The 27,947-nt window shown below is 37.5% G+C and overlaps 1 pseudogene; it reads right to left on the bottom strand.

Moving 5' to 3' along the window:
- Positions 1 to 17,096: 17,096 nt before the first annotated feature.
- Positions 17,097 to 17,486, bottom strand: LOC112868132 (small ubiquitin-related modifier 2 pseudogene; annotated as a pseudogene).
- Positions 17,487 to 27,947: the final 10,461 nt, after the last annotated feature.

The following is a 27,947-nucleotide window of genomic DNA, read 5'->3' as shown; positions in this document are numbered from 1 at the left end:
ATATGGCAAAGAAGAATTAAGGTTGAAGACAGAATAAAGATTGCTAATCTTTTGAGCATAGAGAGATTATCCTGGATTATCTAGGTGGGCCCAGCATAATCACAAGAATCCTTAAATGTGGAAGAGAAACGCTGCAAAGTCACTGTCAGAGCGATGCAGTGTGAGAGACTTGATCAGTCATTGCTGGTTTTGAAGATGGAAGTGGCCATGAGTTAAGCAATGGAAGCAGTCTCTAGAAGCCAAAAAAGACAAGGAAAGGGATTCTTCTCAGCTTCTAGAAGGACTATAACCTTGACAACATCTTGATTTTAGTCTAGTGAGATCTGCTTTAGACTTCTGACTTCCAGAACTGCAAGATAAATTTGCATTGTTTTAAGCTACTAAATTGGTGGTAATTTCTTATAGCAGCAATAAGAAATGATTATAATAGGATATAACCCATGTATCTCCATTTGTAAAATCACCTGTCCAATCTGATGTGACTATTAAGTAGCACATTCTGCATTGAAAGCCAGGTTCATCTGACTCCAGAGTCTGTGTTCTGCTGTTTCATAGGCTCTGTTCTTATTAAAAGATGCCCCTGTGAAATTTTCTCTTGATAAATAGCTATAGTTTTTGGTTTCCTGTTTTTGTTTATAACACTTTTTTTCTGTTGCATTTAGGTTTGTTTACTTCCTAGTGAGAGAAATCATTTCCACCCACTGTCATGCCTAGCAGAGAGTTTTCCCCAGGTTTTTGGATGGGGCTTAAACAGTAGAATTAAGATCGCTCTGAGTATTAATTTGAGTTGTTGAGGTAAGAGAGATTCTGACTCAGCAGTCATATTAATTATAAATATTTGCAAGTCTTTGAGAAGAAAAGGTTTCTTACCAGCCTAAATTAAATAAACTTAAGTTATACAAACATACAAGTTTAGTATGGCATAGTTTTAGATGGTATCTTATGTCAAGAACAAATTTTGCTATTTATAAGATTAGATAAGAAACGTTTAGAGTCAGAAAAACTTTTAAATTCAAGCGTCTACTTATTTGTGTGACACTGGAATAATTATCTCTTAGCTTTAATTTCCTGATCTTTAAAATGGGGATAACGTAACTAAATAAGGTTCAAGTGAGAATTCATGTAAAGCACATTGCAATCCATAAAACATTATACAAACATAAGGTATAATAATTATTATTGTTATGAGATTTGAGAGAATATATGAGTCTATTTTAAATGCAATTCACTTGCTGAATAAAAAGTTTGGCTGATTATCATACCCCTAAGGAGTTACTACTGTCAGTTTTGTTTGAACAATTACTGGCTGATCAAGAAAAAAATATGAATCAATTTCAATAATACACATTATGATTAGCTTTCCCAAACTAATTTAGAGCACGGAGGTCCCTCAGTGTTCAGAACTCATAACATTTATTGTTTATAATAGTGGTTCACAAACTTGACTACACATCAGAAACACATGAGGAAATTAAAAAAAAATTTTTTTTCAGGCCCCATGCTGAGATACTCCCTTTCCATGTTTTTTTTTTTTTTTTTTTTCTGATGATTTTGATTACTGTCCAGATTTGGATGCCATTAACATATACCAGTCTTTTCATAGTCAGTAGACTTATTTAACCTGTTCTGCTAGGAAATTTTTTATGTTTTCAAAAATTTTCTTAGTTATGTTGTGAGCTTTGTATCTCCACAAAAATGGCTTGTCCTGAATATTATTGCTGATGATGTTTACATGGGGAAAAGTACTGCAGTGCACACAGGCCACAAGTAGTGGTTTGTACTTCAATTATTTGGAGACAAAATAGCAAGTTTTTAATTATTCATAACCTACGCTTAGAAAACCTGGAACTTGAAGAAACCATAGAAATTATCTTCTTCAATCTCTCTTTTTTTCCATCCTCAGATAATGAAACTTAGACCAAGAGATATTAAAAGGCCCATCCAAGGTGACTATGCCAGCCATTCAGAACTAGAATTTCCAGACCTTGTATTTTTCCTCTATTTGTGGTAATTATAGAAGACATAATTGACATTAACAAATAGTCAAATCTAATCTTCACAGGAACTCAATCTTTTCTCTTTTACTAGAATTCTTAATAAGTGACAGAATCCACAAACTAGAATTAAAATGTTTTTCCCCTTGAATTGTCTATGGTAGGTGTCTTAAGTAAGCATCTAAAAAATTAGAGAAGTGAAGGAGAAACCATCTGAATTAACAAGTGTTTGTACCCTCAACTGTTTGTATGTTATTTTATCTGTCCTTCCCTGTATTACCCAAAATGGAAATTACTGCAGTATTAACCTCTGCCAGCATCATTAATGGGACTGATTCAAACTAACACGAACAGATTGGACATTAAAATGCATAATAAAAACCACATACAGAAAGAAAAGAAATTTTTAACCTTGTTAAATAATGAAGCGCTTTTCTATTTGAGGTTTCACACATCCAGATGTAGGATGAAATTTTTCCCCTATAAATTTTTGACAAGTGTACTGGTTATGTTTCAGGAACTATATATTTCAGAAAGAAAGTTCCATTTATTCTAAATTCCTCTTTTGTCTCTTTTATAGTACCATAAATGATCTATATCTTTGTTACTTCTACCAAACACTACATTTTTAAAGGCGTAGGTTGTAATTTACTCATCTTTGACATTCTAGCATCTACCTTATGGTTGACTGTCCAGAAATATATATTCAGCTGTACTGATAAAGGAAGAAAACAAAAAACCTTGAGACCAGAGTTAAACAATCTTTTTCTTACTTCAAAGCTATTTTTATTTCTAGAAATATTCCAATGAAAACTTTTTGTACTAAAATTTGCATAGAAATTGGTTTCTTTGCTTTTTTATCAGATTAATTTTGATTTGACTTTTGACAATGAGATATGTAATAATAATCAAGAGATGATAATGTTTTGAGTTTTAAGGATTAGAGATTAGATTGTTATTTGAATGAGGTATATTAAAAACCAGATTGCTAAAATAAAAAGTAATAATTAGGAAAGGATAAAATTCACTCTTTTAACCAATACCAGGCACTGTCCCAAGTAATGGGGATACAACAGCAGACCAAAAGAGTTCTAAGTCCTTACCCTCCCCAAGGGGAATATGGAATATGGGTGCACATATACTATCAGGTAGTGAGTGTTGTGAAGAAAATCAATGGAGGAAAGGGATGAAGAATGACTGGGGAAGGTAGAGTAGAGGGAGGTAGAAGCTCCTTTTGGTAGAGTGTCATAAAGACTTCTCTGAGGAAGTGATATTAAATCAGCTAAAAATGTGATCATTAAGCATAAGTAATTTTAAAGGTAGTGTACATGGTTATTTTTACAAGTCTACAATAACTGAATACTTGTAAGAGTGGGAGATATTTTAGAGCATGTGTCTATTATATTACAAGTTCTCTCATTTTATAGATAAGGAAACTGAGGCTCTGTTTGAATAGGGACTGCTTGGATCACATAGCCTTTTAGTGACTTGCAACTAGAACCTTGTTTCTCGGTCCCCAGACCAATGATTTTTCCACAAACCAAGCTCTTTTCCATAAGTTTTTAGATGGGAAACCTCTTGAAGGGGATAAAGTTATATAATTTTAGCCCGAGAGAGGATGTATAGAATATGGGAGGGGCAATGCCATTCCTTTATAGGCACATTGAGGGGAAATTATGTCATTGACCAGTTCTGTGTATTTGAGTCTCTGGTGTGTTTTCTTAGAACAAGTTGGTAGTGTAAGTTCTTTTTTACTGGGTTTCCTTGAGTTGTTGCCTGGTCACTGGTACCATGTGGCCCCTAAATTTTGAGGCCTTGAAAAATTCTCATTTACTCTATCCTTACCTAATGGATAGCTCTGCATCTCAGGCCATTTCAGTTTGCTTTTAAGAGACATCTGGTTGTGGATTAAAAAATAAAAAACAAACAACCCCTCCCCTCCCAAAAAAAACACAAAACAAAAATAGGATCATGGAACCTAGCAAAGGCAACCAGTCAACCAGAGGCTCAACTGATTCATATTTTCTCCCTTGCACCTGCTCTAATTTTCAGATTTTAGTGTATGTGGCACACATGAATCCAAGAAAATTGAGAGGATAAATCAGATATTTTCTTTTTTATAGTGTCACTAGTTTGCTTAAATTTCTTTGAATGTCATCATCTATACCAGCATATCATTAAAATAAAAAATTAATGTACTCTGTCTTAGCATGTTCAGGCTGCTATGACAAAAATACCACAGACTGGGTGGTTTGCATACCAAACATTAATTTCTCACAGTTCTGGGGGCTGGGAAGTCCAAGATGAAGGTGCTGGCATATTCGATGTCCGATGAAGACCTGCTTCCTGGCTCATAGTTAGCTATGTTCTTTTTGTGTTCTCACAAGGCAGAAAGACAAGGGAGATCTCTGGGACCTCTTTTATAGGGCACTAGTTTAATTCATAAAGGCCCTACTTTCATGACTTAATTACTTTGCCATCACAATGTAGAGTAGGTTTCAACATACGAATTTGGGTTGGGGTGAGGGGACACAAACATTCAGTTTATAGCACACTCAAATAATTTTAGGATCTTCTTTGAAAGGTTTGTTAAGTCAGTATTAGTGAGATCTTAATGGTACCATGTTTGTCCACTAAGGTATCCATAAAAGAGTATTTTAATAACTTCATCTATTGGCTATTTGATATCTGAGAATCATCTACTAAGAAAACAAGGACAAGGTATTATCTTGAGGTTGCTTTTTGCACAGCAAATATATTGCTTTCCTTTACTCTGTACATTTATTTCACATGGCTCCACACTTTGTTGGCATGACAAATATTGTTCTTAAAAAAAAAACTAATAGTCAGTAAAGCATGGTTATTAATAACATGGTTTCTGGTGCCAGATTATGCCTGGGTTCAAATGCCAGTTATGCTATATTATATCCTAGCTGACTGACCTTGGGTAAGTTTCTTAAGTTCTGTATGTCTCAGTTTTATCATCTATAAAATGGAGGGAGTAGTGGTATTTATTCTGTGCAAATGTTATAGAAATACAAGAAGTTAATACATGTGAAGCACTTAGAGTAGAGCAAATAGAAATATGCTCATTGAACTATTGGCTGTTTATATTATGTTGATTTGTAGTTGTTAGAGGGCTGGACTAAAGTTGCCAATGAAGTCATTTTTTTCCTGGGCATTGTCTGTGCCAAAATGGAAAACAAAATCTATAAGGTGGCCCATGAGGGAAACTTTGGGACTGAATATGGAAGACAAAACTGAGTATTTTGATCTAGGTAAAAGTAAGAATGGTAAAGGGAGTGAGGAACATGTTAGAAGAAGACGAGTGTAGTCTCATCTGGGTTAAAGACATTAGTTGGAGGTGAGTCTTCTAGGTAGATTCTTTAATATTAATTGATACCAAATTAGCCTGTGAATGTAGTTTAAAATTTTCTCATTATTCCGAGGGCTCTGCTGTCTCACATGTGATTCATTGCATATGCCATGGTAAGGAAACTGATATATATATATATATATATATATATATATATATATATATATATATATATATATTATATATATATATTTAAATATATATTTTTTTTTGGAAAGAAAGAATGAATTTGGGATTTTGCAAACTGCCAGGCCATAGGGATTTATATATTTAATTGAGATATGGTTATATTAAGGAAAAGAGCCATGATGGGCTTTTGGTAATGTGGTTATAATTATAAAATGTTCTTCTAGTAAGATGGAGAAATGCTTTTAAATAAGAAGCCTTAGTTGAATAAGGAATATAAAAAGATTCATGGATAAAAAGATACATGGATATAATAATTTTCAGAAGTGCTACAAGTTGGAAAAAACATTTGTTAAGTAGAATGTCCTTTTTCTACCCCGGAACGATGATTCAACTGAGATTTCCTTTATCTGCTACTAACTTTCATGGTTCTTTACTAGTGAGGCAAATTAAAAATGTGTATGTATCCTTAAAAGTTATGTACCTGGCTATTTTGGTTATGTATCTTCAGAAGGGTATTTAACATTCTATGTGGACCTCTGAGGCTCAGCATTTTGTTGGTCACAACCTATTGTACTTTTCACAAATATGCCTGTGTGGATTGTGGTCATAATTGTTCTCTAACAATTCAGTTTTTTTTTTTAGCCTAAAACCAAATTAAAAGAAAACCCATAAGATATAAAAATGAGATATACATTTTGAATATCTCAGTTTTTGTTAAGTGCACTATTGGAAAGGAAAGGAGGGCTATATTTTCTCATTAATTATTAGATTTGGGATATTAAGTAAAAATGACAATTGCAAGGAAAACAATTAATATAATTGTAAGAGTAATTCCATCTAAACTTCTACTTTTGCTGTATATGGGATTGAGTGAACAGAAGCCAAATGAGAGACAGAAATCTGCTTAAAGTAGATAAAGGAATTTGGGAGATCTTTTCTTTGCATATGTATTAAAACCGGGACATATTACCTTGATGTAGTAACCAAGGTCTTGAGACTTCAAAAAATGATTTCCATTTTCTCTTGAAGTTAGTTTCATGGAGTTGTAGATCAAGAAGAGACCTATAAAGTATCTCATTCAGAAAACAGGGTCTTTCTTATGCTACAGGTAGAGTTTTCCAAATGTGGCTCTTAGTAGCTTTTTCCTTAAAGTGTGTTGTGAGTCAAAATGTGGGCAGTTTTCTTTGAGTCTAACATTCTGTTATTCAAGTGTTCCTTTTTTTTTCAGTCTTTAGGGGAAACAGAAAGTTTGATATCCTTTTTTAAATTCACAGAGTTACCACTGACCTTCTGTCTTCTTCAAATCTCCACAGATCCTGTAGTTCACTGACCCTTTATGAATACTCATGGCGCTCAGGACTGTGGGATTTGGAGAAAGGCAGCTGTGTCAGGCCATCTGATTAGAAGTAAATGCATGCACATAATATTCAGATACTCAGTGGAGTTCAGAGATGTTTATAAAAGCTCTGTTGACACAGATTGTGTTATTTGCACCCAGAATACAGACCTGAAGTGAAATTTCCTGAAAATATAAGCCACATATAATGATCTGTGTCTAATGGCATGTGGCGAGAGATGTGAGCATTATATCTTCAGGAATGGAATTTAACTATTGTTAAAGTTAATACAACTAAGATGTATAAAACTTGTCTGTGCAGTAGCTAAGGAATGATGTTTTGTAGTAAAATTTTTTAGCATGTAGGCCATGGTACCATTGGATTGAGTGTTAACTCCAGGAATAGCTTAGTTTAGATGGAGCAGAGATTGTATATTTCACTGATTCTTGTGAAAAAGAGAATTCAAACATTATCACAGTTTTTGCTTGTCCTTAGAAATCTTTTGTTACAACAGAATGCACTGAAAGGAAAATTGACCAGTGTTGTTGAACTCTTTCCAATGGAGTGATGAAATGGCCTATTTGCTTTCCCTTTCCCCTTATGTCAGAAATCCCTTCATACAACATTTGTGAAGTGAAATACACACACACACACACACACACACACACACACACACACACACCCCTTTTGGTAAATAAGTTTTTATGAATTTAAAAAACAAATTAGGGAGAGAGGGAAGATGGCGGCGTAGGAGGACGCTGGGCTCACCGCGCGTCCTGCTGATCACTTAGATTCCACCTACACCTGCCTAAATAACCCAGAAAACCACCAGAGGATTAGCAGAACGGAGTCGCCGGAGCCAAGCGCAGACGAGAGGCCCACGGAAGAGGGTAGGAAGGGCGGCGAGGCGGTGCGCGCTCCACGGACTGGTGGGAGGGAGCCGGGGCGGAGGGGCGGCTCGCCGGCCAAGCAGAGCCCCCGAGTCTGGCTTGCAAAAAGCGGAGGGGCCTGACGGACTGTGTTCCGACAGCAAGCGCGACTTAGCGGCTGGGAGGTCATAAGTTAACAGCTCTGCTCAGAAAGCGGGAAGGCTGGAGGACAAAGGGAAGGAGAGCTGCTGAGCCCCCGGACGACAGAGCTCAGTTTGGTGGGGAACAAAGGCTCTCGCCAGCGCCATCTCCCCCGCCCATCCCCCAGCCAAAATCCCAAAGAGAACCAGTTCCTGCCAGGGAACTTGCTCGCTCCGCGCGCAAACACCCAACTCTGCGCTTCTGCGGAGCCAAACCTCCGGCAGCGGATCTGACTCCCTCCTGCTGCCACAGGGCCCCTCCTGAAGAGGATCACCTAAGGAGAAGCAAGCTAAGCCTGCCCCTCCTGCCCCTGTGCACCTTGCCTACCCACCCCAGCTAAGACGCCAGATCCCCAGCATCACAAGCCTGGCAGTCTGCAAGTAGCCCAGACAGGCCACCCCACCCCACAGTGAATCCCGCCCCTAGGAGAGGGGAAGAGAAGGCACGCACCAGTCTGACTGTGGCCCCAGCAGTGGGCTCCGGGCAGACATCAGGTCGGACTGCGGCCCTGCCCACCAACTCCAGTTATACACCACAGCACAGGGGAAGTGCCCTGCAGGTCCTCACCACGCCAGGGACTATCCAAAATGACCAAGCGGAAGAATTCCCCTCAGAAGAATCTCCAGGAAATAACAACAGCTAATGAGCTGATCAAAAAGGATTTAAATAATATAACAGAAAGTGAATTTAGAATAATAGTCATAAAATTAATAGCTGGGCTTGAAAACAGTATAGCGGACAGCAGAGAATCTCTTGCTACAGAGATCAAGGGACTAAGGAACAGTCACGAGGAGCTGAAAAACGCTTTAAACGAAATGCATAACAAAATGGAAACCACCACAGCTCGGATTGAAGAGGCAGAGGAGAGAATAGGTGAACTAGAAGATAAAGTTATGGAAAAAGAGGAAGCTGAGAAAAAGAGAGATAAAAAAATCCAGGAGTACGAGGGGAAAATTAGAGAACTAAGTGATACACTAAAAAGAAATAATATACGCATTATTGGTATCCCAGAGGAGGAAGAGAGAGGGAAAGGTGCTGAAGGGGTACTTGAAGAAATAATAGCTGAGAACTTCCCTGAACTGGGGAAGGAAAAAGGCATTGAAATCCAAGAGGCACAGAGAACTCCCTTCAGACGTAACTTGAATCGATCTTCTGCACGACATATCATAGTGAAACTGGCAAAATACAAGGATAAAGAGAAAATTCTGAAAGCAGCAAGGGGTAAACGTGCCCTCACATATAAAGGGAGACCTATAAGACTCGTGACTGATCTCTCTTTTGAAACTTGGCAGGCCAGAAAGAATTGGCACGAGATTTTCAGTGTGCTAGACAGAAAAAATATGCAGCCGAGAATCCTTTATCCAGCAAGTCTGTCATTTAGAATCGAAGGAGAGATAAAGGTCTTCCCAAACAAACAAAAACTGAAGGAATTTGTCACCACTAAACCAGCCCTCCAAGAGATCCTAAGGGGGACCCTGTGAGACAAAGTACCAGAGACATCACTACAAGCATAAAAAACATACAGACATCACAATGACTCTAAACCCATATCTTTCTATAATAACACTGAATGTAAATGGATTAAATGCGCCAACCAAAAGACTTAGGGTATCAGAATGGATAAAAAAACAAGACCCATCTATTTGCTGTCTACAAGAGACTCATTTTAGACCTGAGGACACCTTTAGATTGAGAGTGAGGGGATGGAGATCTATTTATCATGCTACTGGAAGCCAAAAGAAAGCTGGAGTAGCCATCCTTATATCAGACAAACTAGACTTTAAATTAAAGGCTGTAACAAGAGATGAAGAAGGACATTATATAATAGTGACAGGGTCTATCCATCAGGAAGAGCTAACAATTATAAATGTCTATGCACCGAATACCGGAGCGCCCAAATATATAAAACAATTACTCATAAACATAAGCAACCTTATTGATAAGAATGTGGTAATTGCAGGGGACTTTAACACCCCACTTACAGAAATGGATAGATCAACTAGACACACGGTCAATAAAGAAACAAGGGCCCTGAATGAGACATTGGATCAGATGGACTTGACAGATCTATTTAGAACTCTGCATCCCAAAGCAACAGAATATACTTTCTTCTCGAGTGCACATGGAACATTCTCCAAGATAGATCATATACTGGGTCACAAAACAGCCCTTCATAAGTTTACAAGAATTGAAATCATACCATGCATACTTTCAGACCACAATGCTATGAAGCTTGAAATCAACCACAGAAAAACGTCTGGAAAACCTCCAAAAGCATGGAGGTTAAAGAACACCCTACTAACGAATGAGTGGGTCAACCAGGCAATTAGAGAAGAAATTAAAAAATATATGGAAACAAACGAAAATGAAAATACAACAATCCAAACGCTTTGGGATGCAGCGAAGGCAGTCCTGAGAGGAAAATACATTGCAATCCAGGCCTATCTCAAGAAACAAGAAATACAAAATCTAACAGCACACCTAAAGGAAATAGAAGCAGAACAGCAAAGGCAGCCTAAACCCAGCAGAAGAAGAGAAATAATAAAGATCAGAGCAGACATAAACAATATAGAATCTAAAAAAACTGTAGAGCAGATCAACGAAACCAAGAGTTGGTTTTTTGAAAAAATAAACAAAATTGACAAACCTCTAGCCAGGCTTCTCAAAAAGAAAAGGGAGATGACCCAAATAGATAAAATCATGAATGAAAATGGAATTATTACAACCAATCCCTCAGAGATACAAACAATTATCAGGGAATACTATGAAAAATTATATGCCAACAAATTGGACAACCTGGAAGAAATGGACAAATTCCTGAACACCCACACTCTTCCAAAACTCAATCAGGAGGAAATAGAAAGCTTGAACAGACCCATAACCAGTGAAGAAATTGAATCGGTTATCAAAAATCTCCCAACAAATAAGAGTCCAGGACCAGATGGCTTCCCAGGGGAGTTCTACCAGACGTTTAAAGCAGAGATAATACCTATCCTTCTCAAGCTATTCCAAGAAATAGAAAGGGAAGGAAAACTTCCAGACTCATTCTATGAAGCCAGTATTACTTTGATTCCTAAACCAGACAGAGACCCAGTAAAAAAAGAGAACTACAGGCCAATATCCCTGATGAATATGGATGCAAAAATTCTCAATAAGATACTAGCAAATCGAATTCAACGGCATATAAAAAGAATTATTCACCATGATCAAGTGGGATTCATTCCTGGGATGCAGGGCTGGTTCAACATTCGCAAATCAATCAACGTGATACATCACATTAACAAAAAAAAAGAGAAAAACCATATGATCCTGTCAATCGATGCAGAAAAGGCCTTCGACAAAATCCAGCACCCTTTCTTAATAAAAACTCTTGAGAAAGTCGGGATAGAAGGAACATACTTAAAGATCATAAAAGCCATTTATGAAAAGCCCACAGCTAACATCATCCTCAACGGGGAAAAACTGAGAGCTTTTTCCCTGAGATCAGGAACACGACAGGGATGCCCACTCTCACCGCTGTTATTTAACATAGTGCTGGAAGTTCTAGCAACAGCAATCAGACAACAAAAGGAAATCAAAGGCGTCAAAATTGGCAAAGATGAAGTCAAGCTTTCGCTCTTTGCAGATGACATGATATTATACATGGAAAATCCGATAGACTCCACCAAAAGTCTGCTAGAACTGATACATGAATTCAGCAAAGTTGCAGGATACAAAATCAATGTACAGAAATCAGTTGCATTCTTATACACTAACAATGAAGCAACAGAAAGACAAATAAAGAAACTGATCCCCTTCACAATTGCACCAAGAAGCATAAAATACCTAGGAATAAATCTAACCAAAGATGTAAAGGATCTGTATGCTGAAAACTATAGAAAGCTTATGAAGGTAATTGAAGAAGATTTAAAGAAATGGAAAGACATTCCCTGCTCATGGATTGGAAGAATAAATATTATCAAAATGTCAATACTACCCAAAGCTATCTACACATTCAATGCAATCCCAATCAAAATTGCACCAGCATTCTTCTCGAAACTAGAACAAGCAATCCTAAAATTCATATGGAACCACAAAAGGCCCCGAATAGCCAAAGTAATTTTGAAGAAGAAGACCAAAGCAGGAGGCATCACAATCCCAGACTTTAGCCTCTACTACAAAGCTGTCATCATCAAGACAGCATGGTATTGGCAGAAAAACAGACACATAGACCAATGGAATAGAATAGAAACCCCAGAACTAGACCCACAAACGTATGGCCAACTCATCTTTGACAAAGCAGGAAAGAACATCCAATGGAAAAAAGACAGTCTCTTTAACAAATGGTGCTGGGAGAACTGGACAGCAACATGCAGAAGGTTGAAACTAGACCACTTTCTCACACCATTCACAAAAATAAACTCCAAATGGATAAAGGACCTGAATGTGAGACAGGAAACCATCAAAACCTTAGAGGAGAAAGCAGGAAAAGACCTCTCTGACCTCAGCCGTAGCAATCTCTTACTCGACACATCCCCAAAGGCAAGGGAATTAAAAGCAAAAGTGAATTGCTGGGACCTTATGAAGATAAAAAGCTTCTGCACAGCAAAGGAAACAACCAACAAAACTAAAAGGCAACCAACGGAATGGGAAAAGATATTTGCAAATGACATATCGGACAAAGGGCTAGTATCCAAAATCTATAAAGAGCTCACCAAACTCCACACCCGAAAAGCAAATAACCCAGTGAAGAAATGGGCAGAAAACATGAATAGACACTTCTCTAAAGAAGACATCCGGATGGCCAACAGGCACATGAAAAGATGTTCAGCGTCGCTCCTTATCAGGGAAATACAAATCAAAACCACACTCAGGTATCACCTCACGCCAGTCAGAGTGGCCAAAATGAACAAATCAGGAGACTATAGATGCTGGAGAGGATGTGGAGAAACGGGAACCCTCTTGCACTCTTGGTGGGAATGCAAATTGGTGCAGCCGCTCTGGAAAGCAGTGTGGAGGTTCCTCAGAAAATTAAAAATAGACCTACCCTATGACCCAGCAATAGCACTGCTAGGAATTTATCCAAGGGACACAGGAGTACTGATGCATAGGGGCACTTGTACCCCAATGTTCATAGCAGCACTCTCAACAATAGCCAAATTATGGAAAGAGCCTAAATGTCCATCAACTGATGAATGGATAAAGAAATTGTGGTTTATATACACAATGGAGTACTACGTGGCAATGAGAAAAAATGAAATATGGCCTTTTGTAGCAACGTGGATGGAACTGGAGAGTGTGATGCTAAGTGAAATAAGCCATACAGAGAAAGACAGATACCATATGGTTTCACTCTTATGTGGATCCTGAGAAACTCAAGAGAAACCCATGGGGGAGGGGAACAAAAAAAAAAAAAAAAAGAGGTTAGAGTGGGAGAGAGCCAAAGCATAAGAGACTGTTGAGAACTGAGAACAAACTAAGGGTTGATGGGGGGTGGGAGGGAGGAGAGGGTGGGTGATGGGTACTGAGGAGGGCACCTTTTGGGATGAGCACTGGGTGTTGTATGGAAACCAATTTGACAATAAATTTCATATATAAAAAAAAAAATAAAAAATAAAAAACAAATTAAAAAATTAAAAAATTAAAATATTTTAAAAGTTAATTTAAGAAGTTTAAAAATTTAATGGAATGTTACAGTGTGGGGCTAATTAGGATCTGAAGAAACCTGGCCTAAAAATCAGGAAACAGAGAAGCAAATCTTATTCTTGATACTAGCTAATTTTTGGCCTTGTGGAAATCACTTCTGCCTTTTATCCTTAGGTGTTTAATTGGTAAAAAAGATGTGTGTTGGGGGGAGGGTGGAGAGGGTGAGAGAGAAAGAGAGAGGGAGAAATCAGTGGGTTCTTAAATAAGGTGATACTGACCCCCAGGGAACATTTTTATTTGTCACAATGATGGGATTTGTTGGCAGTTACTAGTCATCAGTCTGGGCTGGAAAACAGGCTACAATACACAGGACCATCTTACACAGTGAAAAGTTTCCTGCCTGAAATGTCAGTAATTGGGATTCCACTTTTATTTATTTATTTAAAAAAATTTTTTTAATGTTTCTTTATTAGAGACAGAGAGAGGGAGAGAGAGAGAGAGACAGAGAGAGAGAGAACTAGCAGTAGAGAGGCAGAGAGAGATGGAGACACAGAAGCTGAAGCAGGCTCCAGGCTCTGAGCTGTCAGCACAGAGCCTGATGTGGGGTCAAACTCACGAACCGTAAGATCATGACTTGAGCCGAAGTCGGACACTTAACCAACTGAGCCACCCAGCTGTCCCAATCAGGACCCCACTTTGAGGAAGCTGTAGATAATTCTCTAGGATCTCTTCCAGTTTGTATTCAAATGGCACAATTGGTAAAAACAACAGTAGATTAAATAAAAAAACAAGTTGCATGAAATCAAAACCATAAATACAAAGAAACATTTCAAATTCTTACAAAAAGCTTGAGGCAAATGTAGTCTATATGCTTATTTACTAGGAAGGGAAACAGTTGTTTATTGATGTTTCTGTACCAGTCATTTTCTCAATTGCAGTCACATACATTTTAATGATGCCCAAATTAGATGCTGCTATTGCTATTTTGCCAATAATAAGCCTGAAGCTTAGGAAGGTTGATCAACTTGTCTAAGATTAGATCTAAGTGGCAGAACCAAATGTTAATTTAACCCCATCTGGCTCCAAACCTGGGGCTGTTTCCCAACATTACGCTCCCTTGAGAATGGAAAATAGTAAAGATGATGGTCAAAAAGTACATGTATGTCAGTGACCAGCTATTATGAGCTTGGTTTCCATTCATTGGGCATACTATTCTCTTTTGCCTCTCAGCCTGTGCATAGGCTGCATCCTTTTTTCTGAACTCCTTCTCCTCACCTGGCTAACACATCTTTATCCTCAGGTCTTGCTTGTGCTTTATTTCCTCTGGGAAGTTTTCCTGACCACGTGGCACCTAATTCAGGCACCCCATGTTGTGCTTCAGTGGCTTCCTACACCTTCCTGTCATATGCACACATCCCTTAGTGCCATTTTGTACCTTACCAAATATTTGTTGAACAAAGAGAGATGATAAAAAGTTGATGTAGCAATTTATTTTAAGAAACAAAGTGATATTAATTAATGGTGAACATTTTGAGTATTTGTTTTGTAACGTAGGATAGAATTCATTTTATTTACATATGTAATTTTTATATCACATTTCTTATCACTCTTTATAGTGTGGCTTCCTTTTTTTCATTTAAAATAAGAAGTTTATTTAAACAACAATATGCCTTTAGCCTCTGCTACAAAGCTGTAGTCATCAAGACAGTATGGTATTGGCACAAAAATAGACACATAGACCAATGGAATAGAATAGAGACCCCAGAATTGGACCCACATATGTATAGCCAACTAATCTTTGACAAAGCAGGAAGGAGTATCCAATGGAAAAAGACAGTCTTTTTACCAAATGGTGCTGGGAGAACTGGACAGCAACATGCCGAAGAATGAAACTAGACCATTTTCTTATACCATACACAAAAATAAACTCAAAATGGATGAAGGACCTGAATGTGAGCCTTGAAACCATCAAAACCCTAGAGGAGAAAGCAGGAAAAAATCTCTTTGACCTCAGCTGCAGCAGTTTCTTGCTCAACACATCTCCAAAGGCAAGGGAATTAAAAACAAAAATGGACTATTAGGACCTCATCAGAATGAAAAGCTTCTACACTGCAAAGTAAATAATCAACAAAGCTAAAAGGTAACTGATGGAATGGGAAAAGATATTGGCAAATGACACATCGGATAAAGGGCTAGTATCTAAAACCTATAAAGAATTCATCAAACTCCACCCCCAAAAAACAAATAATCCAGTGAAGAAATGGGCAGAAAACATGAATAGACACTTTTCTAAAGAAGACACCCAGATGGCCAACAGACATGCAAAGATGCTCAACTCCACTCCTCATCAGGGAAGTACCAATCAAACCTACAATGAGATATCACCTCAAGCCAGTCAGAGTGGCTAAAATGAACAAATCAGGAGACTATAGATGCTGGTGAGGATGTGGAAAAATGGGAACCCTCTTGCACTGCTGGTGGGAATGCAAACTGGTGCAGCCACTCTGGAAAACAGTGTGGAGGTTCCTCAAAAAATTAAAAATAGAACTACCCTATGACCCAGCAGTAGCACTGCTAAGAATCTGCCCAAAGGATACAGGAGTGCTGATGCATAGGGGCACATGTACCCCAATGTTTATAGCAGCACTTTCAACAATAGCCAAATTATGGAAAGAGCCTAAATTTCCATCAACTGACAAATGGATAAAGTAGATGTGGTTTATATATACAATGGAATACTACTTGGCAATGAGAAAGAATGAAATCTGGCCATTTGCAGCAACGTGGATGGAACTGGAGGGTATTATGCTAAGTGAAATAAGCCAGGCAGAGAAAGACAGATACCATATGTTTTCACTCATATGTGGATCTTGAGAAACGTAACAGAAGACCATGGGAGAGGGGAAGGGGGAAAAAAGTTACATAGAGGGGAGGAGGCAAACCATACGAGACTCTTAAGGACTGAGAACAACCTAAGGGTAGATGGGGGGTGGGAGAGAGGGGGAAGTGGATGATGGACAGGGAGAGGGCACTTGTTGGGATGAGCACTGTGTGTTGTATGGAAACCAATTTGACAATAATTATATTAAAAAAAAAAAACCCAGAAGGACTCTTGATTTGAAGGGAAAACCATCTGGATTTCATTTCTTTTAGAATAATTTATCCCTAAAGACAGATTGCCCTACATGTAACAGCTATGTACAAAATCGTTCTAAAATTGTCCTTGTTTTACAATGATAAGTGAAAAACTTTAAAATTCTACAATCAAACAAGGTATGCAAGGATTTTTGTGTTGTTCTTTTTTTTTTTTTTTTTTTTTTGTTAAGCAGTGAGAGCAGAATAACGTATTGGGATATAAAGATAAGAGCTGAATGAGCATGCCACTAATGGAGAAAGGGGGTATTTTCACAGAACCGGTAGTTTTTCCCATCCCATCTCCAAGTGATGTTGATGAAAACATATCATTGGCAATTTAGTTTAAAAAAATGCAATATGCTTGTGTACATACACAGTTACCTTATGTTAAATAAAGGAATGGGGAAGGGGAAATGAAAGAATTAACTATACTGTAGTAATCAGGATGTGGTGGGACCAAATTGCGGTTTTCTCTTTGAGAATGTATTCTTGGTCTGGAGGAACAGAGTTCTGGAGTAAAGTAGCAACTTCCCTTTTTAGTAGACACCTCCCGTCTGCTGCTAGAACACAACTATCTTCATCCTCCATTTCCAACTATGCAGGTGTGTCTTTCATTGATTAGCTGCCTATCAAATCGCAATCTGATCTGCCTCATTGACAAACCTTGTCATTCACAATAGGCTTTCATTAGTTTACTAAGTGATGATGTATGCCTCTTAATCTTACACTGCACCACAGAACCATCCTGCCTCACCACCTTCAAATTAATATGATCGTTGTCCTTAGTCTTAACTCCTTTGTTGGGGTTTTCTTTGGCCATGGCAAGTGTCGAAGTCTCAGCTGCCACTTCAGCAAATGAGGTACCGGGCCCACACCCAATGAACACACAAGTAGCACCAAGAGTGACAGAAGGAGGCATTACCAGTGGAGGAAGGAGAGGGCACACACTCTATAATGTCTGTTTCTAAAATCCAACCCTCCTATTTATGTTTTCTTTCTCTCGTACTTTTACTGTTTGATATCTTTTATTTTATGTGTATGTGTTTTTTCTTTAGTCATCTGTTTAAGAGTTAAATATATGATGCTTACATATCCTGTGGGGCAGAATAGCAGAAAGGTAAGCGTGCAGATTATGGAGCCAGACAGCCTGGGTTTGGGGATCTTGGTTCCACCACTTAGCTGCATGACTTTTGGCAGGTCACTTAGTCTTTCTTCATATGTAAAAACTAAGGAAATAGGACCACTTCTCTTTTATGATTGTTTTGAACTATTAAGTGAGGTAATACATGAAACATTTACCATATACCTAGAAGCATTTAAGGGACTGGAGGAAAATTGCCATGTAATGTAAGTGCAGTTATTATCATTAACTTTAATTAGAACTTTTTAGATAAATTTTTTTGGAAAATGTGTATTATAAGAAGGAGGGGAATGATTAAACTTGATTCTCTCCATTCAAGGACAGTTTAAATAGAGACAATTTTGATCCATAAAACCCGAGGCAACTTAAACCAATCAGTACCAGTGTGGAGAAACAAGAAACACTTGTTTCTGTCCTAGGATGAATTTAGTGGTGGAACATCCCAGAAGAGGACATCAGCCATTTAGTGCCATTTTCTTTCTCAGATACAACTTTGTTCTTAGCCATCATGTTTGTGCTGTTACTGTCAAATTTAGGCTTTTCCATTTCTCCTTATTGAAATGGTGAGATTGAAGACTGGTAGGTCTAACAAAGAACAGGTCCCTGGGGATAATTTTGGTGACAGATTTTTGCAATATGGATGTATGCAGTTTTAATATTCTGTTTGTAGAAGTTCCTGAACATTATTAATGATAATTTAACAATTGCCTTATGTACACCTGAGGATTTAATACACCACTAAAGTCATTCTCTCTTCTACACACTGGACCTAGGTTAAGCCTCACAATAACTAATTCGATGCACACCCAGAATTAAGACTTCAGTGGTTCTATTGTTTTTGTGTATGGATCCTGTGCATCTCTAGATTCCAGCAACTAATAGATGACAGTTACGCTGGTTTGCTCAATACTATTTCCCACCAATGTTTTCTTGTCATGCAACTCCATGGGGACCCATTTTAAATCATACCAATAAATCCTAGTTAGTGAAGTGTGTATAAAGACTTCCTGAAGTGCAAAATGCTGAACTAACAATCATATAAATGTTTTTTTATAGTCCCCATCATGTTAGATGTAGTCTGAGAGGTGAGGAATTCTAGATTAAGTACATTTTTTCTTCCTTTGGAAGTCTGGAGAATTTATATTTTAATTGTTTACTAAACTATGAATAGTCTAAACTGCCAAATTATTATGCTATAATGTTAAAAGAAAGCTAAGAAAGCCAAAATTATTCATGACACCATGTGACAGATTTTTATGATAGGGAACAAGTAGTGTATTGTGACAAAAATCAGATCTAAGAGAAAAACCTACATGGTGGGACTGATGGCATTCTCTCCATTTTCAATGGAGAAAGCTTACTTGCTCCACTGGAGAGCATGTTGTATTCTTAAATGTAGGGATATGTGGAGATAAAGCAGAAGAAAATGTTCTTTGAAAAATGAGTCCTATTGATAGCAAATCATGATTGGGTTTTGCTTTAATGTTTACCAAATAAATGCCATTCTATGGCTATATTCACTTGCAATTATGTGGTGTTTATATCTGAACACGCTTGCTAATTAGGAATTGGGTGAATAATGTGGGGGAAAATATATCTGTGTTCTACATAAACATTTGAATAAATTTTTATGACATAATATAAATGCTAAGCTTTCTCAGATGTAGCAAGTGCTGTGGCTATCCCATTTGGTCATTACAATTACAGGAATGTATGGGAACACCTCTTTGTTCCTTAATGGTAAGAAGAACTACAATTAAATTAAGCTGAAACAAGAAAAAAGGACATGTGTATATTTATAGAGTTTGTTATATTAGCCTTTTATTACCACTTATGGGTCTTTCTATTTCTTTTTATGCCTTTGAGTTACCATCTGGTGTAATTTTCTTATATCAATACAGTTTTGTTTTTGCCCACCTCCTTTGTGCTGTAATTGTCAAATACATTGCATTTATACATAATAAAGCCCAGTGATACAATTATATAGTTAAGTGAAGAAATATGCAATTAAACTGTCTTTTATAATTACCTACAGAAAAATTGCCTTTATCCACACTTTTTGTTTTTCTCACGTAGTTTCAAATTGCTGACATCCTTTGTGTGTTTGTTTTTTGATGTTTTATTTTTGAGAGATAGAGAGAGACTGAGCATGAGTGGGGAAGGTGCAGGGAGAAAGGGAGACACAGAATCCGAAGCAGGCTCCAGGCTCAGAGCTGTCAGCACAGAGCCCAACGTGGAGCTCGAACTCATGAGCTGTGAGATCATGACCTGAGCTGAAGTTGGATGCTTAACTGACTGAGCCACCCATGCATGGGTGGCTCTTTGATTTAGTATAAAGAATTTTTGTCAGTATTTCTTGTAAGGTGGGTCAACTAGCAACAGAATCTCTCAGTCCTTGTTTATCTGGGATTTTTTTTTCTATTTTTCTTATGGTATTCCCATTTTACATAGTTTGGTGTGCTTAGTAGTGTCCAACCATTTTTGAGACTTCATTTTACTTTATTCTTTTTTCTCTGTTTTACAGATTGTATAAGTTCTATCAATCTGTATTCAGGTTTGCTGATTCTTTCTTCTGCTGTCTCAAATCTGCTGTTGAGAGACTCTAGTAAAATTTTAATTTTTGGTTATTATACTTGTTAACTCCAGAATTTCTATTTTTTTGTCTTTATAGTTTCTACTTTGTTGATATTCTCTATTTGGTAAGATATTGTCATCATATTTAATTTATTTATTTTAATTAAAAAATTTTTTTAATGTTTACTTATTTTTGACAGAGAAAGACAGAGTGCAAGCTGGGGAGGGGCAGAAAGAGAGAGGGAGACACAGAATCTGAAGCAGGCTCCAGGTTTTGAGCTGTCAGCCCAGAGACCGACACAGGGCTAGAACCCACGAGCTGTGAGATCATGACCTGAGCTGAAGTCGGATGCTTAACCGACTGAGCCACCCAAGTGCCCCCATTGTCATCATAGTTTAAAATGTCTATTTGGGATTTACAGGCATTCAAAGAAACAGGACACAAAGGGGGAAAATCAGGCAATGGAAATTATATTTGAGGGGACCCCAGATGTTAGCAGATAAAGACTTCAAGGCAATTATTATAAATATATTCAAAGATGTATAGGAAACCACACTTAAAAAGAATTTTTAAAGAATTTTTTTTATCTTAGAGAGAGAGAGGTTGAGCAGGTGAGGGACAGAGAGAGAGGGAGAGAGAGAAGCCCAAGCAGGCTCCACACTGTCAGTGCAGAGCTTGATGCACTGGTTCAAACACATGAGCCACAAGCTTATGATCTGAGCTGAAACCAAGAGTCAGATGCCTAACTGACTGAGTTACCCAGGCAGCCCCCCCACCCCACCTTTTAAAAATGTTTATTTATTTATTTATTGAGAGAGAGTGAGAGAGAGAGGGGAAGGAAGAATTTTTAAAAATATAACCAAAAATGAAAGTCAAAGAGAGTTTAGCTAAACACACAATCATCCCTAATAGTCAGGAAAACTATGTACATTCTCAAGGTTCTGACCTTCAAGGAGACATCAGAGGCTGCACATTTAAGAGGAAATAGATCTCATCAAACTAGTGCATCCAAGACACTAAACAATAAGGGAACAATAAGGAAGTAAAGAACAACAACAACAACAAGCCTTGAGGTGTAAGGGATCAGTATCGAAAATTGACTTGTGTGCATATGGGATATATAGACATTCTAAGAAACAGGAACCATACACAACAGAGACAAAGCAAGCAATGGAAACCATATTTGAGGGAACCCCAGATGTTGGAGTTAGCAGACAAAGACTTCAAGGCAACTATTATAAATATATTCAAAGATCTAAAGAAAACCACACTTAAAGAATTTTTTTAAATGCCTATGCAGGCAAGGGAACTGAGACATAGCCACAGGAGAGTGTTTTCTGGCCTCATGTGGCCAGAAGGGCTAGAGAAAACTCCTGGAAGGTGTGTGGCCCAGTGGCACTTAAGCCAAGAGGTTGGCAGAGTAGATGGTTTGTAGAGCAAAGCCAGTGGGCCAGTTCAGTCAAGGAACTTGAGATGCAGGTCAGCTGGAGCTAAGACAACAGACAAAGAGCTTTACCAGCTTTAGAGTTGCTTTTTCTACTGTACCCAGGCAGTAAATCTAATTGTAGCCTCACTCATCCCTGAATACAGCCTTCATCCTGTCCACCCAAGGAGCCTTACCAGAGCACATGGGAAGTTGTATCACCTAGTCAGCAGCTGTATGTTCATGGCATTTGGACAGAGAGCACAGCCCATGACTTACCCCATATGAAGAGCAAAACTGGTGGCCTCCCCTGACCAGGGGATTCAGTGCACACTCTGGAGTGATTTGGGTCCCAAACTAAAAAGATAGAAGTTATGTCCAAGGCAACTCCCCATAAGACTATTGGAAGAATTCTCAACAGAAAATTTCAAGGCTGGACAGAATGAGATGACATATTAAAAATATTGAAAGAAAATAACTGCCAGCCAAGAATACTATACCCAGCAAATCTGTCCTTTAGAAATGAAGGAGGGATAAAGAATTTTCTGAGCAAACAAAAGCTAAGGGAGTTCATCACTACCAGCTTTAGAAGAAATGCTAAAGATGGGGCACCTGTGTGGCTCAATCAGTTAAGTGTCCAACTTCGGTCACATTATGATCTCATGGTTTGTGGGTTTGAGCCCTGTGTTGGACTCTGTGCTGACAGTTCAGAGCTGGAGCCTGCTTCTGATTCTGTGTCTCCCTCTTTCTCTTCCTCTCCCCACTCACGCTCTCTCTCTCTAAAAAATAAATAAATGTTAAAAAAAAAAACAAAACAAGAAATGCTAAAGGGAGTTTTTTTTGAGTGGAAGTAAAAGAATGCTAGTTAACATCATAAAAACATAAAAAGGGAGTATAAATCTCATTGGTAATGGTTACTATATAGTCATAACTAGATTCTGAAATATAGTAGCAGTGCATAATTCACTTAAAACTCTAGTTCTTTTTTTTTTAATTTTTTTTAACATTTATTTATTTTTGAGACAGAGAGAGAAAGAGCATGAACAGGGGAGGGTCAGAGGAAGAGGGAGGCATAGAATCTGAAACAGGCTCTAGGCTCTGAGCTGTCAGCACAGAGCCCGACGCGGGGCTCGAACTCACAGACCGTGAGATCATGACCTGAGCCGAAGTCGGACGCTCAACCGACTGAGCCACCCAGGCGCCCCTAAAACTCTAGTTCAAAAGTGAAAAAAAACAAGTGTAGGAAAAATAACCATAACCTCAACAATCTGTTATTGGTTACACAATTTAAAAAAATGTAAATTGTAATAGCAGTAACTTAAAACGTGAGAAGGAAAAGTAAATTGTAAGTTTAAAATTATATTAAAGTTGTTACTAGTTTAAAATAAAATATTATGGGGGCGCCTGGGTGGCGCAGTCGGTTAAGCGTCCGACTTCAACCAGGTCACGATCTCGCGGTCCGTGAGTTCGAGCCCCGCGTCAGGCTCTGGGCTGATGGCTCAGAGCCTGGAGCCTGTTTCCGATTCTGTGTCTCCCTCTCTCTCTGCCCCTCCCCTGTTCATGCTCTGTCTCTCTCTGTCCCAAAAATAAATAAACGTTTAAAAAAAAAAAAAAAATAAAATAAAATATTATGAGTTTAAGATATTTTATGTAAGCCTGATGATAACCACAAGGGAAAATCCTGTAGTAATTACAAAGAAGAACACAATAAAAAAGTCGAAGCATAATGATAGCAAAAGACATCAAAACACAAAAAAGAGATAGCAGGATAAGAAACAAGGAACAGTGGATCTACAAAATAACAATAGGTAGATTATCCAGACAGAGAATCAATAAGGAAATGGTAGACTTGAACAATACTATAGACTAAATAGACCTAACAGACATACATAGAACATTTTATATCTGACAACAGGAGAATACATATTCTTATCAAGTGCACACGGAACATTTTTTAGGATAGACCATATTTTAGGTTACAAAACAAGTCTTAGTTAAAGAAGATTGAAGTCATGCTGTGTATCTTCTCTGAACACAATTGTATGAAACTGTAAATCAATAACGAGAAGGAAAGTAGAAAATTCATGAACAGATAGAAATTAAACAACACTCTGCAGAACAACTAATGGATCAAGGAAGAAATGAAAAGGGAAATAAAAAAATTTCTTGAGACAAACAAAAATGGTAACACAATGTACTGATACTTGTGGGATACATCAAAAGTAGTTCTCAGAGGGACATTCATAGTAATCATTACTATTAAGTTAAGAAGCAAGAAAGATCCCAAATAAATAACTTAACTCTAGGCTTTAAGGAACTAGAAAAAGAACAAACTGAGCTTAATCTTAGTAGAAGGGAGGATAATAATTAGAGAAGAAATAAATAAAATAGGGAAGAGAAAAATAGTAGAAGAGTTTAGCCAAACTAAGAATTGGTTCTTTGAAATTGTGGGAAATTAAATAGGTATGTCCTGGTTAAGGAGATTATAGGGAATGCATTGCACTGCTTTCTGGCCCTGCTGAAAATAGCTGACCAGTGTCTAGTTAATGCGTATTTAGGGATTGGGTCCTGCTTGAGCTCATGAATTCCTTAGACCATGTTATCTATGGAATATTTTATCTTGTTCTCCACCCTGCTTTTGGCATCTGCTCTTTGTAGTCCTGGGAATGCCTTGTTTTTTGAACGCTTTCTATATGTTCTTATTGGCACGTAGCCACTGACATTGTGCAATGTTTTCCCTATAATGTACGCCTAATAAACATGGGATCTTGATTTCCCTTAGCCTCCCTCTCACCTCTCTTGACTTGTGGAGTCTTGAGTACTCCTTTATGCCACCCTCAGCTTTGCTGGACAAAGCTGAAAGCCAAACCCAGAATTGGTGACCCTGACATGATAAGCCGAACCTGTGTGAAATGGTAAATAAAATCGACAAACCCTTAGCTACATTAACCAAGGAAGAAGGAGAAAGGACCCAAATAAACAAAATTATAAATGAAAAAGGAGATGATTAAACTGATACCACAGAAATTCAAAGAATCATAAGGGCTACTATGAACAACTATACACCAAAAAACTGGACAACCTAGAATGAATGGAAAAATTCTTAGAAACATAAAACTTACCAAGACCAAATCAGGAATAAATAGAAAATCTGAATAGACCAAGTAATAGTAAGGAGATTGAATCAATAATAAAAAATCTTCCAATGAAGAAATGCTCAGACAAGATGGCTTTGTTGGTGAATTTTACTGAACATTTAAAAGAGTTAACACCAATATTTCTCAAACACTTCCAAAAAATCAAAGATGAGGGAATGCTTTCAAACTTATATTACAAAGGCCAGCATTATCTTTTTTTTTTTTAATTTTTTTTTCAACGTTTTTTATTTATTTTTGGGACAGAGCGAGACAGAGCATGAACGGAGGAGGGGCAAAGAGAGAGGGAGACACAGAATCGGAAACAGGCTCCAGGCTCCAAGCCATCAGCCCAGAGCCTGACGCGGGGCTCGAACTCGCGGACCGCGAGATCGTGACCTGGCTGAAGTCGGACGCTTAACCGACTGCGCCACCCAGGCGCCCCATGGCCAGCATTATCTTGATACCAAAACCAGAAGAGGACAGCACCAGACAAGAAAACTTGTGAATATAGATGCAAAATTTCTAAAAATAGAAACCAAATTCAGCAGCACATTCAAAGGGTAATTCACCATTATCAAGCACAATTTATCCTGGGAATGTAGGATTGTTCAAAATATGCAAATCAATCAATGTGATACATCCCTTTTAATAAATGAAAGAACAGAATTATACGATCATCTGAATAGACATAGAAAAGGCATTTGACAAAATTCAACATCCATTCATCCACTCATAAAAACTCAACAAATTAGTCATAGAAGGAACGTATCTCAACATAGCGAAGGGTATATATGACAAGCCTAGAGCTAACGTCATACTTAATGGTAAAAGGCTGAAACCTTCTCTAAGATCAGGAACAAGATGGGGTGCTCACTTTCATCATTCCTATTTCACAGAGTACTGGAAGTCCTAGATAGCAAAAGAAAGAAAGAAAAAAGGTATCAGAATTGGAAAGGAAGAAGTAAAATTATCTATATTTACAGATGATGATATTTTATATATGGAGAATCCTAAATACTCAACCAAAAAGTTGTTAGGTTTAGTCCATGAATCCACTAAAGTTGCAGGATACAAAATTAACATAAAAATATGTAATGGTTTTAAATAGTAACCATGAATTTTCTGAGAAAGAAATAAATCAGTTCCATTTATAATAGCATCAAGAATACTTGAGAATAAATTTAAGGAGGTGAAAGATCTCTACTCTGAGAACTACAAGACATTGATGAAAGAAACTGAAGAAGACACAAGTAAATGGAAAGATGTTCTGTATACACGGAGTGGAAGAATTGATGTTGTTAAAGAGTTAATACTACTGAAAGCCATCTATACATTCAGTGCAATTCCTGTCAAGTTTCCAATGGCATTTTTACAGAAATAGAAAAAACACTGCTAAAATTTGTATATAAGCACAAAAGATCCCAAATAGCCAAAGAAATCCCAAGAAAGAACAAAGCAAGAGACATCACACTTACTGATTTCAAGCTATATTATAAACCTATGGTCATCAGAACAGTATGGCCCTTGTATAAAAACAGACAGATAGGCCAACGGAACATAATCAAGAGTCCAGAAATAAACCCAAATGTATATGGTCAACTAATATTTGCCAAGGGAGTCAAGAATACTGATTGGAAAATACAATCTCTTCAATAAATGGTGCTGGGATAATTGCATATTCACATGTAGAAGAATGAAACTGGACCCATATCTTAACACCACTCACAAAAGTTAACTCAAAATGGATTAAATACTTAAATATGAGACCTCAAAACATGAAACTCCTAAAAGAAAGAATAGGACTAAAGCTCCTTGACATGGATCTTGGTAATGATTTTTTTGGATATGATACCCAAAACACAAAGAACAAAATAAAAAAATAAGTGGGACAATATAAAAATAAAAAGGTTCTGTATGGCAAAAGAAATCATCCACAAAGTGAAAAGACAACCCACAGAATGGGAAAAAAATATTTGCAAACCATAATCTGATAATGGGTTAATATTCAAAATAAAGAACTCTTATAACCTAATAGCAAAAACTCCTGAATAATCCATCTGATTAAAAAAATGGGCAAAAGACCTCCATAGCCATTTTCTAAAGAAGATATACAAATGGCCAAGATGAACATGAAACAATGCTCAACATCATTAGTCATTAGGGAAATGAAAATCAAAACCATGATATCACCTTAAATCTGTTAGAATGGCCATCATCAAAAGGACAGGAGCTAACAAATGTGATTTGGATTTGGATAAAAAGAAACCCTCATGCAATGTTGCTGGGAATGTAAATTGCTACAGTAACCATGAAAAATAGTATGGAGGTTCCTAAAAATTTTTAAATAGTATTACCATGTGATTCAGCAATTCTACTTCTGGGCATATAGACAAAAGAGATAAAAACACTATCCTGAAAAGATATCTGCACCCCCATGTTCATAGCAGCACTATTTACAACTGCCAAGACATGGAAACAACCTAAGTGTGTATCAAAGGATGAAAGAGTAAAGAACTTGTGGTATATGTATACAATAGAATATTATTCAGTCATAAAAAAATGAGGAAATTCTACCATTTGTGACAACACAGATTGACCTTGAAGGCATTGTGCTAAGTGAAATCAGAGAGAGAAAGGCAAATATTGTGTGATCTCACTTATATGTGGAATTAAAATAAAGAAAACAACACCCTCCCCCCCCAAACTCATAGAAAAAGAGATCAGGCTTATGGTTACCAGAGGCAAGGGGTTGGGGGCGGGGGCAGGAGGAAATTGGAGGGAAGTGGTAAAAAAATACAAACTTATAGTTAGAAGATAAATAAGTGTTATGATGTAATGTACAACATAATATTGCTGTGTGATATATAAGAATATTGTTAAGGGGGTAAATTCTGAGAGTTCTCATCACAAGGAGAAATTTTCTTTTTTGTCTTTCTTTCTTATTGTATCTATATGAGAAGATAAATGTTAGCTGAACATATTGTAGTAATCATTTCACAATATAT

This window comes from Puma concolor, chromosome D3 (genome assembly GCF_028749965.1).
Source record: "Puma concolor isolate L17-30 chromosome D3, mPumCon1.1.hap2, whole genome shotgun sequence".
Classification (NCBI taxonomy): Eukaryota; Metazoa; Chordata; class Mammalia; order Carnivora; family Felidae; genus Puma; species Puma concolor.
The sequence above is the reverse complement of the archived record's forward strand: the minus strand, read 5'-3'. Positions and strand labels throughout refer to the sequence as shown.